Consider the following 15,116-nt stretch of genomic DNA (forward strand, 5'->3'; position numbering starts at 1 on the left):
AGTAGGCTAAATGCAGTTCAAAATTGGTAGCAGGAGTACACAGGCGGCATAGCTTTGTTCAGCGGAGGAGGACAACTGTTATGAGAGGCTCACACAGACTTAGAAGGCCTAAAATAAAAAAGTAGGCTAAATCCAGTTCAAAATTGGTAACAGGAGTACACAGGCGGCATAGCTTTGTTCAGCGGAGGAGGACAACTGTTATGAGAGGCTCACACAGACTTAGTAGGCCTAAAATAAAAAAGTAGGCTAAATGCAGTTCAAAATTAGTAACAGGAGTACACAGGTGGCATAGCTTTGATCAGAGGAGGAGGACAACTGTTATGAGAGGCTCACACAGTTACTAGGCCCAAGTAAGTAAGTAGGCTAAATGCAGTTCAAAATTTGTAACAGGAGTACACAGGTGGCATTGCTTTGTTCAGTGGAGGACAACTGTAATAAGTGGCTCAGACAGACTTAGTAGGCCTAAAATAAAAAAGTAGGCTAAATGCAGTTCAAAATAGGTAAGAGGAGTACACAGGTGGCATTGCTTTGTTCAGTGGAGGACAACTGTAATAAGTGGCTCAGACAGACTTAGTAGGCCTAAAATAAAAAAGTAGGCTAAATGCAGTTCAAAATAGGTAAGAGGAGTACACAGGCGGCATTGCTTTTTTCAGTGGAGGACAACTGTAATAAATGGCTGACACAGTTGGTGGGCCACAATAATAAAGTGGGCTAAATGTCAGCCCAAAAAATGTTCATAAATAAACTGGTGGCATAGCTAGGTACAGGGGTGGGCTCCTCTGCTGAGTACTAGACAGTGGTAGTTGGCGCAAAGTATTAACTGGTCTAAATGGAGGCCAGGGCCCCTGTATATTTTTACTATCATCTTTCATTTCAACAAATTTGTATTGGCAGTGCCATTGAAGGATTTAACAGCACAGACCACACAGTGGTGGAGCAGGGAGAGGTAAGTTTTGCAAATGGTAGAACACTGTTCGAGCTGGGGGGAACACTCTCTCGTGGGCGGCGGTACTGGCACAGGGCCCCTCTTATTACGACCGTGTGTCTGATGTTGGTTGTGCACCACCACCATCAGAGACACTTCATTGTACTATGAGGGACCCTGTGCCAGTGCCGTCGCCCAAGAGTGGGCACACCCACCTGTCCAGGCAAACGGCACTCACATAGGTGCTTGCGCCCAGTGGTGACCACGGCCCTGTGAGGGGAGTCAGCCCATTTAGGGAGGTATAAAAATGGCCTATGGTGGACATTCAGCAGCTGCAAATGGAGGAATTGGAGCAGTCAGTAAGAGGAGGACAAAGGCAAGTCATTTTTAAGGCAAGCTACATGTCAGCAGGGGAAGGTGGGGCAAAATATTTTGAAATCCATGATTGGTTCATTTTAATGAAGGTTAGATCATCAACATTTCGGGTAGCCAGACGTGTCCTTTTCTCGGTCAGTATTGAACCAGCAGCACTGAAGACTCTTTCTGATAGCACACTAGCAGCTGTGCAAGCGAGCTCCTGTAATGCATATTCTGCCAATTCAGGCCAGGTGTCTATTTTAGATGCCCGGTAATCAAAGGGGAATGACCTGTGAGGGAGAATATCGATATGGGAGGAAAGATAGTTGGTAACCATACTGGACAAATGCTGTCTCCTGTCACTTTGAATTGATGCAGCAGTACCTGTCATGTCTGCGGTCATTGCGAAATCACTCCACAACCTGGTCATAAAACCCCTCTGTCCAACGCCACTTCTGATTTGTGCACCTCTAACACCTCTGCCCTGTTGCCCCCTACAGCTCGTGTGAGAACCATCAGCGCCGCTGTGTGCTGGGAATGCCTGAACCAAACCGTCTACAAGAGTTGCTTGTTTGGTAGCCAATATTTTCTCAAGGTTCTCATGTTACATAGTTACATAGTTACATAGTTATTAAGGTTGAAGGAAGACTTTAAGTCCATCTAGTTCAACCCATAGCCTAACCTAACTGGCCCTAACATGTTGATCCAGAGGAAGGCAAAAAAAACCCATGTGGCAAAGAGTAAGCTGCACCTTGGGGAAAAAATTCCTTCCCGACTTCACATACGGCAATCAGACTAGTTCCCTGGATCAACGCCCTATCAAGGAATCTAGTGTATATACCCTGTAACATTATACTTTTCCAGAAATGTATCCAGTCCCCTCTTAAATTTAAGTAATGAATCACTCATTACAACATCATATGGCAGAGAGTTCCATAGTCTCACTGCTCTTACAGTAAAGAATCCGCGTCTGTTATTATGCTTAAACCTTTTTTCCTCCAAACGTAGAGGATGCCCCCTTGTCCCTGTTTCAGGACTATGATTGGAATTGCTTGCCTGAGGAGGTGGTGATGGCGAACTCAGTCGAGGGGTTCAAGAGAGGCCTGGATGTCTTCCTGGAGCAGAACAATATTGTATCATACAATTATTAGGTTCTGTAGAAGGACGTAGATCTGGGTATTTATAATGGAATATAGGCTGAACTGGATGGACAAATGTCTTTTTTCGGCCTTACTAACTATGTTACTATGTTACTATGTTACTATGTTACTATGTTACTATGATTAAAAAGATCATCAGAAAGGTCTTTGTACTGTCCCCTCATATATTTATACATTAACATAAGATCACCCCTTAGTCTTCGTTTTTCCAAACTAAATACCCCCAAGTGTAATAACCTATCTTGGTATTGCAGACCCCCCAGTCCTCTAATAACCTTGGTCGCTCTTCTCTGCACCCGCTCCAGTTCAGCTATGTCTTTCTTATACACCGGAGACCAGAACTGTGCACAGTATTCTAAGTGTGGTCGAACAAGTGACTTGTGGCATGATATTTTGTAATTTTCCTTTGTATCGTGTATCCAGGAGGCAGGCCAACCAGTAATTGTCATTGGTCATCATTTTGATAATGCGGGGTCCCTTTTTAGGATACGCAAGGCATACTCTGCCATGTGGGCCAATGTTCCAGGTGTCAATTCACTGGTTGTGCTGGGTTGAGGACCACTTTCTTGCAAATCAACATCACTTGTGGCCCGCATAAACCCTGTACCTGACCTTGCAACGCCACCAGTTTCTATTGCCCCCTGAGAAGCATCCCCTCCCATAAATATTCATCCCCATCATCCTCCTCCTCCTCCTCTTTGTCCGCCACCTCGTCCAGGAGACATCCCTGACCAGACAATGGCTGACTGTCATCAAGGCTTCCCTCCTCCTCGGCTGCAGATGCCTGCTCCTTGATGTGCGTCAAACTTTGCATCAGCAGACGCATTAGTGGGATGCTCATGCTTATGATGGCGTCATCTGTACTTACCAGCCGTGTGCATTCCTCAAAACACTGAAGGACTTGACAGAGGTCTTGGAGCTGCGACCACTGCACACCAGACAACTCCATGTCTGCCATCCAACTGCCTGCCCGTGTATGTGTATCCTCCCACAAATAAATGACAGCACGCCTCTGTTTGCACAGCCTCTGAAGCATATGCAGTGTGGAGTTCCACCTTGTAGCAACGTCGATTATTAGGCGGTGCTGGGGAAGATTCAGCAATCGCTGATGGTTCTGCATACGGCTGGAGTGTACGGGCGACCGGCGGATGTGTGAGCAAAGTCTTCGCAACTTCTGGAGCAGGGCTGGTAACTCTGGATAATTTTTCAGGAAGCACTGCACCACCAGGTTCAAGGTGTGAGCCAGGCAAGGAATGTGTTTCAGTTCTGAAAGAGCTATGGCAGCCATAAAATTCCTTCCGTTATCACTGACTACTTGCCTGCCTCAAGATGTACACTGCCCAGCCATGACTGAGTTGCTTGCTGCAAGTACTCGGCCAGTACTTCCGCGGTGTGTCTGTTGTCACCCAAACACTTCATTTGTAGCACAGCCTGCTGACGCTTACTACTAGCTGTTCGATAATGGGACACCTCGTGTGCAACACTGGCTGCTGCAGATGGAGTGGTCGTGCAACTGAGCTCTGTGAATGAGCTTTCACTTCTGGAGGAGGAGGAGAAGGGGTGGCGAACGCCTACAGCAAACTGTTTCCTAGACCGTGGGCTAGGCAGACTGTTCCACTATGGCTGTCCCCTGTGGACCCTGCATCCACCACATTAACCCAGTGTGCCGTGATGGACACGTAATGTCCCTGGCCATGCCTACTGGTCCATGCATCTGTTTTGAGGTGCACCTTTCTACTGACTGATTGCCTAAGTGCATGGACAATGCAGTCTTTGACATGCTGGTGGAGGGCTGGGATGGCTATTCTCGCAAAGAAGTGTCGACTGGGTAGGTCATAGCGTGGTACTGCGTAGGCCATCAGGGCTTTAAAAGCTTCGCTTTCAACCAACCAGTAGGGCATCATCTCTTATGAGATTAGTCTAGCAATGTGGGCGTTCAAACCCTGTGTACGTGGATGACAGGATGAGTACTTTCTTTTCCTAACAAGAGTCTCTTGTAGGGTGAGCTGGACTGGAAAGCTGCATATGGTGGAACTAGCGGGGGTGGTGGACATGGCAGATTGAGAGAGGGTTGGTGATGGTATTCTTGATGTTGGCCTACCTACAGTGTTTCCTACTAAGAACCTTGTGATTCCCTGACTGCTTTGGCCTTGCGATGATACCTCCACATTTGCTGTTGGTGGTGTCCTAACCGGTGGGCTTACATTGAGGGAAGCAATGTAGCGTTGCTGACTACCTTCATTCTGAGCTGGTGCACCAACGGTTTTGGACGTTTGGTAGTTAGTCCAAGCTTGTAAGTGCATGCTGGTTAAATGTCTATGCATGCACGTTGTATTTAAATTTAGGAAATTCTTCCCTCTGCTAAAGGTCTTTGAGCATTTCTTACAGAAAACTTTGCACTGATCATTCGGATCTTGGTTAAAAAATTCCCACACTGCACTCTTCCTACTATGGATTACCTTTTCAGGCATTGCATGCTGTGCTACTTTCATCGGATGGCCACGCTGTCCTAAAACTGTTTTTGGTTTTGACAAACATTTTTGGCCAGAAACGGGCCTACCAGATGAAAGCTGTTGCGAAGTAGATGGCTGCTGCGGATCATCCTCCTCCGCTTCCGAGTTACTGGCAGCAGCACTCTCTTCCCCCAATGGCTGCCAATCTGGGTCAACAACTGAGTCATCTATCACCTCCTCTTCAATGTCATGTGCACCTTTCTCTGTGTCACCGTGTAAGGTGCTATAGCGTTCATGACGGGGCACCATAGTCTCATCAGGGTCAGATTCTGGCTCAGTACACTGCGAGGGCAATGTAGTGATCTGAGTCAATGTAACAGCATCATAATCTAGCTGTGGCTATGCATCTGTGCACTCCATGTCCGATTCATCTTGTAATGGGCTTTTAACAATTTCCCTCTCTAACCCAGGCACGGTATGTGTAAAGAGCTCCATGGAGTAAACTGTAGTGTCGCCTGCCACATCCTTCACTTTTGGTTTGGGTGAAGGACACAAGGAAGTGACTTGTTCCTGACCGGGAGCATCCACTGACGACTCGCTGCTTTTAGATTTCGAACCTTCTGAAGAGGAGGCAAAAGAACTAGAGGCTGAGTCAGCAAGGAAAGCCAAAACTTTTTCCTGCTGCTCCGGCTTTAAAAGCTGTTTTCCTACTCCCGGATAAGGGAGCCTTCGAGGCCTTGTGTAGCCAGACGATGACACTGGCTCAACACCTCGAGCCTTTGGTGCTATTTTGCTTTTCCCACTACCACCAGATGCTCCACCACCACCACCACCATCAGTACCAGCTGGCAACGACCGCCCACGGCCTCTTCCATTAGACTTCTTCATTTTTTGAAAAATCTAACCAAAATAACAACCATTATATGGTACTGTAAAACAAGGTAGAAGGTGTATATAAACCTGTTGAGAATTTAAATCTCCCTTTTTTTTGGGGGGGAGGGAGACTGCAACAAAACTCAGGCCCAGTGTATTACACTACACAATGTAAGTGGCAGAACGTGGCTGGCTGATATACGACAAACCAACAGAACTGACTTAGGCTGGTTTCACACTTGCGTTTCAAAACGCATGTGTTTTAAAAAAAACGCATGGTGAAAAAACGCATGTAAACGCATGCAAACGCTGCGTTTTTTTGACGCATGCGTTTTTGCATGTGGTGAAAAAAGCGCGGCGTTTTGACACGTTTACATGCGTTTTTTCATGCGTTTGTGTTTTTTAAATGCATGCAGATAAATGTGTGACAGCTGCCAATCAGCAGAAAAAACGCCGCTAAAAATACTACATGTTGCATTTCTGCATTGCCACCACCGTCCTGGTGGACCTCCAAAATCTAGGGACCCCTTCATCCTCTAGCTCTTCATCTCTGTCCCGCTCGGGCCATCGGCGTGGGAGTTTTCTGCCCCTCTTCTGTAGGCGATTTTATAACGGAACTTCACCATCCTGGCTACCCACTGCTGTTCCAAGGCCACCAGTATTGCATTCTCCAGGTGTGCAAGCGGGTTGTTATTGGTGCATATCAAGACTTCAGAACCAGACAGATATTCTGGGAATCTCTCCATCATAGCCCACACCAACGCTAACAGCTCTAACTTGAAAGAACTGTAATTGTCCGGATTTCTTTCGGAATCGTGAAGGGATTGACTGGTGTAAGCGATCACCCTCTCTCTTTCGTCCTGCATCTGCGACAACACATCCCCAAGTCACAGCATACTATCATCAGTGTGGAGAATGAACGGTTGAGAGAAATCCGTGTAGGCCAGGATGGGAGCTTCAGTGAGTGTTTGATATCTTGAAAGGCTTCTTCTTGAGGCTCCTGCCAACAAATTTTCCAGTTCTTGCCACCAGGGGGTACCTTCTTCAACAGTTCTGTAAGGGCTTTGCCCGTTGAGTGAAATTCTTCACAAACCACCTATAATAACAAGTCAGTCCCAGGAATGCTCGCACATCTTTCACGGTCTCTGGAGTGTGCCAGTCTTGAATCACAGTGACCTTCTCTCTTGGAGGGTTTCACCCCTTCGGCAGAAATGACATGACCCAGGCATTCAATCTGTGTTGCGAACAAATGACACTTCTGAGCCTTCACCTTTAGTCCGTGCTTCTGAAGGTCGGCCAACACTTGTTTCAGGCATGGCAGATGTTCCTCAAATGAAGCTGCAAAGACTATAATGTCATCTAGATAGATGAGTGTCAACTCAAAGTTCAAGTCCCCCAGGCACCTCTCCATGAGATGTTGGAAAGTTCCAGGAGTGTTGGCTAGGCCAAACGGCATGCAGTTGAACTCGTATAGACCCATGGGAATGTCTTTGCTGGATCTTGTTCAGACATGGGGACTTGCCAGTAGCCATTGGCGAGGTCCAGTGTAGAGAAAGTACTTGGCTTTACCCAGAGCAAACAGGGACTACTAAATCCGGGGCAGTGGGTACAAGTCCCTCACCGTACAGGCGGTAAGTTTTCAGTAGCCAACACAAAAAGGTGCCGTCTTTCTTTCGCACCAACATAATTGGGACAGCCCATGGACTCTGGCTCTCTCGGATCACACCAGCCTACAACATCTGATTCAGCATGTTTTTCACTTCCTGGTACAACTGTGGGGGAATTTGTCGGTAAAGCTCTCAGATGGGTGTGGCACTTCCAGTTGGTATGTCATGCGCAATGGCCACGGTGCAGCCAAAATCATCTTCGTGGAGGGCAAAGACTTCCTTATACTTCCCCAGCAGAGCTTCTTCTTGTCAAACCTGAGCGGGTTCGAGTTCGGCCAGTTCAACCCGCATTTATTACAATATTGGCCGGCCTTCCTTGATGTAACGAGGTTCTGACACTGAGATGGAGTTCACTGACACAGTTCAGGGGTCTCCAGGTTGTACCTCCAAATGCACTGTTTGGGGGAGTATTACTTATTCCGGTAGATTCATGATTCGGGCACCACACTTCTGGGAATGACCGTAATGTCCTGATCTTCTAAGTTAATGCACCGCACCAGAACAGTTCCTTCCCTTAAAATGGCCAATGTACGTACCACCTGGAGTCCTGTGGGCAGTTGTTCAGAAGAGGATGGTTCAATTTGGACCTCAACCCCCTCCAGAAGGACACAAACACGAACTGGCAGGGACAGCACTGTTTGTCCTGGTGGAAGTACAATCTTGGTGGAGGCCGGAATGATTACTTTCCCTAACACTCCCCCCTCGCAGTTAGACTCTTGTGCCACTCGTTTCAGTTGCTGGAAAATTCTTCTCTGTGGTGTGTGTGGGCCCCATTGTTTCAAAGTCTCGTTAGAAGGGTCTCTGAGGAGAAGGCTTCCAAACTCCTGCAGCACATTCATCCTCAAGGTAACAGCAGGTCCATGGTTCACCTCTCCCTGTGTCAGTACCATGGTAAGTGGCACAGAAGAAGAAGCACAGAGTTCAGTGAGCAAGGCCGCAGTAGGAGCACACAGTCCAGCGGACACAGCCACAGGCATGGGCTAGTCCTCAGCAGGCACCGCAGGGATGGGACTAAACAGTACCCCGGCAGTGGTGAGCGGAGTGAAGATCTGTACTTTATCCTAGTCACTACCGGGGAGGAAGTCTCTCTGTTCTGATGGTAAGAAGCTTCGGCAGTCTAGCTAGCTGGGGGTATAGGCACAGCCACTGGGCATGGGTCAATGAAGAGGGAGTTAACCGTCTAACTACTCACAAGCTCGGTCCCCACCAAGTGTCCTGTCTTCCCACTCAAACTTCTATTTATGTCTGACCTGCCCCATCAGTGAGGTGCCCTGTACTACTCCGGTCAGTAATCTTTTCCCCCTGCAACACTGGTGACAGTCCCGAAGGTTCCGGCCCAGATATGCAGGAGAGACCATCAACTTGGTTCTCCTCCCTACACACCCACCCAGCCAAGGACTCTGGCGTACCTTTTTATCAGCGCTCTGCTCTGGGGTCAGGTATATGCAGTTTTTATTGCCCTGAGCTCTTGTCTCTGCTCCTGTCCCTTCCCTCTCCACAGACCAACTGCCAACTCTCCTCTCTCACTGTCCTCTCATGAGCTCAAGCTGGTTCCCATTTTCATGACAACTCCCCTGTTTACTCTCTCAACTGACTTCTTTCTGACTCACTAACCCCACCTGCTGGCCAAAATTTATAAGGAAGCTCCCCTTTCTGGCCCGGAGCACGAATTGACATGTACACTGTACCTGGCACGGGGACCTTCCTTCTTGCCTCCAGGCATGACATCACCCCCTTAGAGGGTAGCAATGTCACCATGGCAACCGGACTCTGGGGTGCCACAGATGCACTATATTTGGGGCGGTTGAGGGCTGGTGTTCTTAGTCTGGGAGGGGCCAATATCCATTCCCCTTCCCAGCCTATTAATATTACTCTGTAGCTGTCTGTTTAGCCTTTGCTGGTTAGTCAATTTAGGGGGGACCTCAAGTCATTTTTTGGTCCCCTTTTTACTAACTAGTAAAGGCTAAGCAAACAGCTGTGAGCTATTAAGAGGCTGAGAACCATTATGTCTATTGGCACCTTCCCAGAATATTAACACCAACCCCCAGCTGTCGGTTTTCCCTCAGCTGTAAGGAAAATTAAGGGGATCCACAAAGTTTTTTTAAAATTATTATTTATTTAATAAGCATGATACACAGACGGCCGGTGCTGACTACAACTGTCATGAGCATCGCCTGATCTTGCTGATCGCAGGGAGACCAGGAGGCAATGATGAGAGTTGGATTCAGCACCCAGAGCCTGGGAACAATGCTAACTGTAAAGCTTTTCACAGACGCCGGAGTATTCCACCAGGGCATTTAATTCCAGGATGTGTCTGTGGCACTCCAGGAGTTTGGGTACCCCAGTGGTGCTGCAAAATTTGCTGGAATTGAGATCGGACACCATGTCGCGTTTGGAGAGCCCCTGATGTGCCTAAACAGTGGAAACGCCCCACAAGTGACACCATTTTGGAAAGTAGACCCCATAAGAAACAAATCTAGATGTGTGGTGAGCACTTTGAACCTCCAAGTGCTTCACGGAAGTTTATAATGTAGAGCTGTAAAAAAAATCATATTTTTTTCACAAAAAATGATTTTTTCGCCCCAATTTTTTTATTTTCCCAAGGGTAAAAGGACAAATTGGACACCAAAATTTGTTGCGCAATTTGTCCTGAGTACGCTGATACACAGTGTGTGGATAAACCACTGTTTGGGCGCATGGCAGAGCTCGGAAGGGAAGGAGCGCTGTTTGATTTTTCAATGCAAAATTGGCTGGAATTGAGATCGGAACCCATGTCGGGTTTGTAGAGCCCCTGATGTGCCTAAACAGTGGAGACCCCCAACAAGTGACCCCATTTTGGAAAGAAGACCCCCTAGGTAACATATCTAGATGTGTGGTGAGCACTTTTAACCCCCAATTTTTTCACTGAAGTTTAGAATGTAGAGCCGTGAAAATTAAAAAAATCATTTTTTCTTTCCACAAAATGATCTTTTAGCCTGCAATTTTTTTCCCCAAGGTTAACGGGAGAAATTGGACCACTAAAGTTGTTGTCCAACTTCTCCTGAGTACGGTGATGCCCCATATGTGGGGGGAACCGCTGTTTGGGCGCACGGAGCTCAGAAGGGAAGGAGCGCCGTTTGGAATGCAGACTTAGATGGATTGGTCTGCAGGCATCACGTTGCATTTGCAGAGCCCCTGATGTACCTAAACAGTAGAAATCCCCCACAAGTGACCCCATATTGGAAACTAGACCCCCCCCAAGGAACTTATCTAGATGTGTTGTGAGAACTTTGAACTCCCAAGTGTTTCACTACCGTTTATAACGCAGAGCCGTGAAAATAAAAAATCCTTTTTCCCCAAAAATTATTTTTTAGCCCCCGGTTATGTATTTTCCCAATGGTAACAGGAGAAATTGGACCTCAAAATTTGTTGTCCAATTTGTCTTGAGTACGCTGATACCCCATATGTGGGGGTAAACCCCTGTTTGGGCACACGGGAGAGCTCGGAAGGGAAGGAGCACTGTTTTAGTTTTTCAACGCAGAATTGGCTGGAATTGAGATCGGACGCCATGTCTCGGTTGGAGAGCCCCTGATGTTCCTAAACAGTGGAAACCCCGCAATTCTAACTGAAACCCTAACCCAAACACACCCCTAACCCTAATCCCAACCATAACCAAAACCAGACCCCTAACTCTAATCCCAGCCCTTATCCCAACTGTAAATGTAATCCAAACCCTAACTTTAGCCCCAACCCTAACCCCAACCCTAACTTTAGCCCCAACCCTAAACCTAACCCTAACCCCAACCCTAACCCCAACCCTGATCCCCACCCTAACTCTAACCCTAACCCCAACCCTAATCCCAACCCTAACCCTAACCCCAACCCTAACCGTATCCCTAACCCTAACCCTAGCCCTAACCCTAACCCTAGCCCTAACCCTAGTGGGGAAAATGGAAATAAATACATTTTTTAAAATTTTATTATTTTTCCCTAACTAAGGGGGTGAAGAAGGGGGTTTGATTTACTTTTATAGCGTTTTTTTAGGCGGATTTTTATGATTGGCATTGGTACCATGTTTATTTATATCTGTCTTTTTGATTGCACGTTATTCCACTTTTTTGTTAACCGGTATGATAATAAAGCGTTGTTTTTTGCCTCGTTTTTTATTTTTATTTTTTGTGGTGTTCATTGAAGGGGTTAACTAGTGGGATAGTTTTATAGAGCGGGCCGTTACGGACGTGGCGATACCAAATATGTGTACTTTTATTGTTTTTTTGTTATTTTTACATAAATAAATGGATTTATGGATTTATTGGGAAATATTTTTTTTTCTTTATTTGGGGATTTTTTTTTTGTATATTCTTTTTTTTTTTTTTACTTTCTAATATTGTCCCAGGGTGGGACGTCACTATATTAGATCAGATCGCTGATCTGACACTGTGCATAGCACTGTATCAGATCAGCGATCTGACAGGCAGTGCAGGATGCTTTCTGGCGCCTGCTCTGAGCAGGCATCGGCTAACCACCTCGGCTAACCACCTCACTTCATGACCCGTAAGGAGTCCCGTGGCCATCTTGGATCCGGGGACTCCTTCCGGATCACCGGAACAACGGAACAACGCGATCGCATCTCGTTGTTCCTGTGGGGGAGCGCAGGGAGCCCCCGTCCCTGCTTGATGCCCCTCTATGTCGCTGTCACTATTGACAGCGGCATCAAAGGGGTTAAATGCCCACGATCGGCGTATTGCTGCGGGGTGTCAGCTGTCATATACAGCTGACACCTGCACGCGATCGCCGCGGCACTCAGCGTGAGGCCGAGCGATCGTGCCGCCGTACTAGTACTGCAGTTTGCGGGAACTCAGTTCCCGCAGAGCAGTACTAGTACGGCGCATGTTAGGAAGGGGTTAAGCAGCGTTGGTCACCTCTGACCGAGAACCACAGGTGGCGTCACAAATACAAACTTTATTGCAAAGCCCTTTAAAAGACATTTCCCTTTGAGTGCCCAAGGCCACGGACTGGATCGCAGCCACCGTGACATCCCCTGTTCTTTGTCCAAATTCCTTCTGTATGCTGCCCCGATTAATTGTTCTGGATATTTCTTATCCCTGAACCTTTTCTTCAGTATCGCTGATTGGGTCACAGTTTAATTTTATAACAACTTATAATAAAGGGAATATATTGATAAGAAGAATTTAAAAAAAATATTGGTATATTTAAAAAAAAAAAAAAAGATGTGATTCTTTTGAAAATGCTTCCGAGGGAACCGGGAATAACTTTTAAAAGAGGAGTGACAGTGAAAAATATTGTAGCTCGGAGTAAATTAAGAGAGGTTCCAGAAATAAAAAATATGATAGGGAATAATACCAATGTGAATGGAGGGAAGGTAAATACAGGAGTATATACTGTAGATGCTCTTCAAACAAATGTAAATGTACATATGAAAAATGAGTCTCTTTAGACGCTACCATGTAGATATTTGCCAGGAAAGGACAACCTGATCCCGGATCCCTCCCTGCTATTTCCTCCTAGGAACCCTCCTAAATAAGAAAACTTGGAGGTTGTAACATCACTTTATAGTGCTTACTGTATGTCTGTTTTTGTTTTGTTTGTTTTTTTGCTACCTGATGAAGGCTGCACTGTAAAAATAGCAGCCGAAACGCGTTGTACTGTATTTTAAAAATGTAATTTATTTATTTTATTTTTTCCTTTTTTTGTTTTGAGAAAATAAATTAATTTTTATTAACATTTTTCACTGGAAGTGGATGCATTCAAAAAATCCGTAGATGCTTAGTGCCACATTTGCTTGGAGTTTATTTTCCCTTTGAATTCACCACCTATGTGGATCCGAAGCAGGATCAACACATAGTTCTCCAAAGTGATCCGCACACCCTATTGGATTATACAACATACGGAGAAGAGTTGCCTAAAGAACTGATTCCTTGGGAATCTCAATGTGCATTTCTTACCGATAAAAGGTGAGCATAACCACAACTAAAAGAGTTTTTTTTACTGTTGGTAAAAACGTATTACGCTCGGAGGAAGCGCCGCACTTGTCTCTTTTTTTCCCCTCTTTCCCTAAACCAGGGTATTTCTAATGGTTTACACAGACACACAGTCAATGTAAAATCACGGACATTTGTGCAGCCCCATAGATTATAATGGGTACGTTTGGCATCTGTAAAAGAACGGATGTTACATGTGCCGAAATTTGGGCGTATAAAGGGGGCCTAAGGTGGTCTGGCAGCATAATAGTGCTATTTAGGCCGGAGTCACACTAGACCGTAATACGGATGAGTGCAATGCAATAAAAAATCGCATAGAACTCGGCCCAATGTTAATCTTTGGGGCAGCTCCTATTAGTCGTTGTCTTCTTGGCTGTATTCAGGATCCGAGTGAAATCGCAGCATGCTGCAGTTGTCAGTGTATCTTTGCCGAGAATCGCCAATGCAAGGCTATGGGTGCGAGAAAAAATCTGATTACACACGGACCATGCGTGTGCATTGCGAGAAATACGGAAGACACCTCCAGGTGACAGGAAATTGAATCATCCATTATCAGGAAGCTTTGGCATGCTAATTTCTGGTCCATGCTGTATTGAAAAGCAGGAAGCACGCCTCCACAGAGTGTACTGTGTAGCAGCATGGCCATGCATAGAAATGTTGAGATGTTCATTGCTCTGGTCTATGATAGACCAGAATTATGGGACCAACGCGACGCACATTATGCGGACCGTGCACGTAAAGACGCATCATGGAGGTCAATCTGTCGCCACATGTTCCCCGATTTTGATGAGCGACTTCATGATGTTCAGCAAGAAATTTGTAAGTGCCATCCTTTAACAAAATATTTCCAAAATTGTGTTCCTGCTAAAAATAACCATGAACACATCATATGTGATGTGTTTATTATTAGTGAGGTAAATGTTAAAAACTCTTGCTTGCGGATGCAAAATCATCAACATGACACCCTAATATGGGTAAAATGTACTAGCAATAGTCCTTTTATATAGGACAAAGGGACTTTTAGGTCCCCCTAGGCTCCAGGGCCCATGTGCGTCGGCAAACCCTGAACCTGTTGGAGTTATGTGCTTGATAGTTAAAACAATTCTTGTGTTTCTTTGCAGTGAATGATGTCAATAGACGCTGGCGGAGTTGCAGGGACCAGTACCGACTTGAACGTCACCTTTTTGGGTGTAGTGGTGATGCAGTCCCCCAAAAAATATCTTTATTTTGAACGTTTTAATTTTCTTGTACCGGTGATGGAGCTCAGACCGTAAGTGCATGCATGTCACAAAATTTGGAACACATGTTATAACGTGAATAGGTTTTTTTTAAAAGCTTTTTTATAATTTTTTGATTTCCAGAACAGAGTCAAATCTGATAGAAAGGGAGACTGCATCTGACTCTGAGGTGGTGATTGACCCCGTTGGTGAAGGTGCCGAAGTGGCTGGACCATCTGCCCAACCAACAAGCAGCAACCAACCAACCACCACCACAATCAGCAGCAGTGTCTTCTGCCACACAGGAGGCCAATCCAGAGGTGGAGGAAGGCGCTCACACCAGCAGTCCAACCTTGGCTCTGGATACATCACCACAGCCTACTACAAGACCACACCGTGGTCGGCGCAGAAGGGTGCCTTCTAACACTGGCACCAGGAGGCAAGTGGATACAGGGGTGTTGGACTATTTGTCCAGGGCTGTCC

The sequence above is a fragment of the Ranitomeya imitator genome, chromosome 2, assembly GCF_032444005.1.
Source record: "Ranitomeya imitator isolate aRanImi1 chromosome 2, aRanImi1.pri, whole genome shotgun sequence".
Classification (NCBI taxonomy): Eukaryota; Metazoa; Chordata; class Amphibia; order Anura; family Dendrobatidae; genus Ranitomeya; species Ranitomeya imitator.